Source organism: Myiozetetes cayanensis, unplaced genomic scaffold (genome assembly GCF_022539395.1).
Source record: "Myiozetetes cayanensis isolate MyiCay16 unplaced genomic scaffold, myiCay2020 scf241, whole genome shotgun sequence".
NCBI classification, from domain to species: domain Eukaryota; kingdom Metazoa; phylum Chordata; class Aves; order Passeriformes; family Tyrannidae; genus Myiozetetes; species Myiozetetes cayanensis.
The window spans coordinates 63,350-67,848 of NW_026087458.1; the positions used below are offsets into that span (position 1 = coordinate 63,350).

The window sequence follows — 4,499 nt, forward strand, 5'->3', positions numbered from 1 at the left end:
CTCTTTTTGTTTTCCCCTCCCCCCACAGCTCGACTTCCACCGGGGTCTCCTCCCCCCCGGAGCAGGGGAAGGACCCGACCCCCGCCCCTCCCCACCCCCTCCCACGCCCCCGCCCCTGGGCGGCCTCCTCCTCCCGGGGCGTGTCCCCCTCTGGCCACGCCCCCTGGCAGTGGGCGGAGCGGAGCGGGAGCGATCCCGCGGGAACGGGCGCGGGCCGAGCGGGAATGGGATCGGGGCAGAGCCCGCCCCCTCCCCCGGGACACGCCCACCCGCGGGGAGGGGCCACGGCAGGACACGCCCCCGCGATGGGAGGCGCAGCGGGCCAGGCCGCAGGGGAGGGGACAAAGAGAAGGGGCGGGGCCTGAGGGAGGCGAGGCCCGAGAAGAGAGGTGAGAGGGAGGGGAGGGGATTTGGGGGTTTGGGGGATTTGGGGGATTTGGGGGAAATTTGGGGAATTGGGAGGAAATTTTGGGGGAAAATGGGGGAAAATATGGGGAAAATTTGGGTAAAAATGGGGGAAAATATGGGGGAGATTGGGGAATATTTGGGGAAAATGGGATTTGGGAGGGAAATTTGGGGGAATTGGGAGGGAAAGTTGGGGAAAATTGGGGGATTTGGGGGAAATTTGGAGGAAAATGAGGGGAAAATTGGGGGATTTGGGAGGGAAAATTGGGGGATTTGGGGGAGAAATTTGGGTAAAATGGGGGTAAAATGGGGAAAAATATGGGGGAAATTGAGGGAAAATGGGGGAATATTTGGGGAAAAATGGGGATTTGGGAGGGAAATTGGGGGTAAAATGGGGGAAAATACAGGGGAAAATTTGGGTAAAAATGGGGGAAAATATGGGGAAGATTGGGGAATATTTGGGGAAAATGGGGATTTGGGGGAAATTTGGAGGAAAACGGGGAAAATGGGGTGGATTTGGGAGGGAAAATTGGGAAATTTGGGGGATTTGGGAGGAAATTTGGGGAAAATTGGGGGGAAAATGTGGGGAAAACGGAATTTGGGGAGAAATTTGGGTAAAATTGGGGGATTTGGGAGGGAAATTTGTGAGGAAAATTGGGGAAAAATTGAGGAGGATTTAGGAGGAAATTTGGAGGAAAATGGGGAAAATTGGGTGGATTTGGGAGGGAAAATTGGGGGGATTTGGGAGGGAAATTTGGGGAAAAATTGAGGGGATTTGGGAGGAAAATTGGGGGAAATTTGGGTAAAAATGAGGAAAATATGGGGGAAGTTGGGGAATATTTGGGGAAAATGGGGGATTTGGAGGAAATTTGGGGGGATTTGGGAGGGAAATTTGGAGCAAAATGGGGGAAAATTTGGGGGAAAATGAGGGGATTTGGGAGGGAAATTTGGGGAAATTTGGGGAAAATTGGGGAGAAATTGGGGGAATATTTGGGGGAAAACGGGATTTGGGAGGGAAATTTGGGGGGAATTTGGGGGGAAAATGGGATTTGGGAGGGGAAATCTGGGGAAAAATGGGGGTTTGGAGGGAAAAATGGGGGATTTGGGAAATCTGGGGAAAAATGGGGGGGTTTTGGGTGAAAATTTGGGGGAAAATGAGAGGGATTTGGCGTCAAAATTTGGGATGGAAATTTGGGGGGAGAGGGGGTGGATTTGGGTGAATTTTGAGTGGATTTTGGGTGGACTTGGGTGAATTTTGGGTGGATTTGGGTAAATTTTGAGTGGATTTATGTGAGTTTTGGGTGAATTTTGGGTGGATTTTGGGTGGATTTGGGTGAATTTTGAGTGGATTTTGGGTGGATTTGGGTGAATTTGGGTGAATTTTGAGCAGATTTATGTAGGTTTTGGGTGGATTTTTAGTGGATTTTGGGTGGATTTGGGTGAATTTTGAGTGGATTTATGTGGATTTTGGGTGAATTTCGGGTGGATTTGGGTCAAATGAAATCCATTTTGGGTGAATTTTGAGTGGATTTATGTGAATTTTGGGTGAATTTCGGGTGGATTTGGGTGGATTTTCATCAAATGAAATCCATTTTGGGTGAATTTTGAGTGGATTTATGAGGATTTTGGGTGGATTTTCATGGATTTTGAGTGGATTTGGGTGGATTTTGAGTGGATTTGGGCGAATTTTGTGTGGATTTTCATCAAATGAAGTCCATTTTGGGTGAATTTAAGAGGATTTTGGGTGTTTTTGGGCAGACAAAGCCCCGGAGGAGCCGCCAGCGAAGCTCCTGGACGATCTTTTCCGGAAAACCAAGGCGGCCCCGTGCATTTATTGGCTGCCCCTCACCGACACCCAGGTGGGCGGGGCCTCATTTGCATACATTTGCATACGGCAAAGGGATTGGCTGGGGGGAAGGGAAGGGGGTGGGGTTAAAGGGGGAGAGGTTTGGGGGGGAAAGGGGGAAATTTGGGGTGGAAAAGGGCGGGATTTGGGGGAAAAATGAGATTTGGGGCAAAAAAAATGATGGAATTTGGGTCAAAAAATGGTGGGATTTTTGGGTGAAAAAAAGATAAAATTTGGGCCAAAAAAAGGGGAAATTTGAGGGGAAAAGTAGGCATTTTGGGGGAAAAAATGATGGGATTTTTGGGTGAAAAAATGATAAAATTTGGGCCAAAAAAAGGTGAGATTTGAGGGAAAAAATGGGGCAAATTGGGGGAAAAAATGAGGGAATTTGGGGCAAAAAAAATGATGGAATTTGGGTCAAAAAATGATGGGATTTTTGGGTGAAAAAATGATAAAATTTGGGCCAAAAAAAGGTGAAATTTTGGGGAAAAAATGGTGCAGTTTAGGGGGAAAAATGAGGGAGTTTTGGGGAAAAAATGATGAGATTTGGGCCAAAAAAGGGTGAAATTTTTGGGGGAAAATGATAAAGTTTGGGCCAAAAAAAGGTGAAATTTTGGGGAAAAAATGGTGCAGTTTGGGGGAAAAAATGAGGGAATTTTGGGTCGAAATTGGGAAAAAAGCAAGAATTCAAATTTTGGGGTGAAATTGCTTTAAATTTTACTAAAAAATTCAAATTTTAGGGGAAAATTCCCTTAAATTTTACTAAAAAATTCACATTTGGGGGTGAAATTCTGTCAAATTTTACTAAAAAATTTTGGGGGAAAAATGTGGAATTTTGGATCAAATTTGGGGAAAAAAGTGAGAATTTAATTCAAATTTTGGGATGAAATTCCCTTAAATTTTACTAGAAAATTCAAATTTTTTTGGGTAAAAAGCCGAAATTTGGGGTGAGCTCTGAGGACCAATGAAGGGCAGGCGTGGGCGTGTCCTAAGTTGATAAATTAGCATCTAATTAGCATAAATCTTCATACACAGTTCGTGCAGAAGCAGGAAGAGGAAATTTGAGTCGAAATTTTGGGGGGAAAATGTGGAATTTTGGGTCAAATTTGGTAAAAAATTTAGAACTTAATTGAAATTTTTGGGGTGAAATTCCCTTAAATTTTACTAAAAAATTCAAATTTTGGGATGAAATAGCTTTAAATTTTGCTAAAAAATTCAAATTTTGGGGTGAAATTCTGTCAAATTTTGCTAAAAATCTTCAAATTTTGGGGTGAAATTCTCCTAAGTTTTACTAAAAAATTCAAATTTTGGGGTGAAATTGCTTTAAATTTTGCTAAAAAATTCAATTTTCGGGGTAGAATTCCCTTACATTTTTACTAGAAAATTCAAATTTTGGGGAGTAAAAAGTGGGAATTTCGGGATGAGCTCCGATGGCCAATGGGCGGCCAATGTGGGTGTGTCCTGAGGTACCTAATTAGCATCTAATTAGCATAAATTTGCATACATAGTTCGTGCAGAAGCAGGAAGAGGAAATTTGGGTCAAAATCTGGGAATTTGGATCAAATCGAGGGAATTTGGGGGAAAAGTGTGGAAATTCGGTGGGGGGGGAATTTAGAAATTTAGGGAGAAAAAGAGGAAATTTGGTTCAAATTCAGTGGAATTTTTTGAGAAAAAAAATCAAATTTTGAGTGAATTTGGGGCAAAAATTGCATTAAATTTCATTCCAAAAATTTCAAATTTTGGGGAGAAAAATACAGGCCCAATTGGAGTGCGATTAGCACCTCATTTGCATAAATTTGCATGCCCAAAAATTTTTTGAAAAATTAGAGTAAAATTTCTGGAGAACATTGGGATTTGGGATAAAACTGTGGAAATGTGGGGGAAAAAGAGAATTTTGGGTCAAATTTGGGGGGAAAAAAGGAGATTTTGGGTCAAATTTGAGGCCGATTTATTTGAAATTTTGGTAAAAAAAATTTGAAATTTTGGGGTAAAAAGCCGAAATTTGGGATGAGCTCCGAGGACCAATGAGGGGCAGGCGTGGGCGTGTCCTGAGGTACCTAATTAGCATCTAATTAGCATACATTTGCATATTCAGTTCGTTCAGAAGCAGGAAGAGGAAATTTGGGTCGAAATGTGGGGGGAAAATGTGGGACTTCTGTGTCGAATTTGGGGAAAAAAGTGAGAATTTAATTCAAATTTTGGGGTGAAATTCCCTTAAATTTTGCTAAAAAACTCAAATTTTGGGGTT

The 4,499-nt window shown here is 43.1% G+C and overlaps 1 long non-coding RNA gene across 1 annotated transcript; it reads left to right on the top strand.

The window, feature by feature from the left end:
- The first annotated feature begins 315 nt into the window (after nucleotides 1–315).
- LOC126642818 (uncharacterized) lies at nucleotides 316–4,492 on the top strand. The gene is made up of 3 exons (XR_007629561.1): nucleotides 316–389; nucleotides 2,164–2,264; nucleotides 3,287–4,492. It is a non-coding gene; the product is annotated as an uncharacterized LOC126642818 (long non-coding RNA).
- Nucleotides 4,493–4,499: the final 7 nt, after the last annotated feature.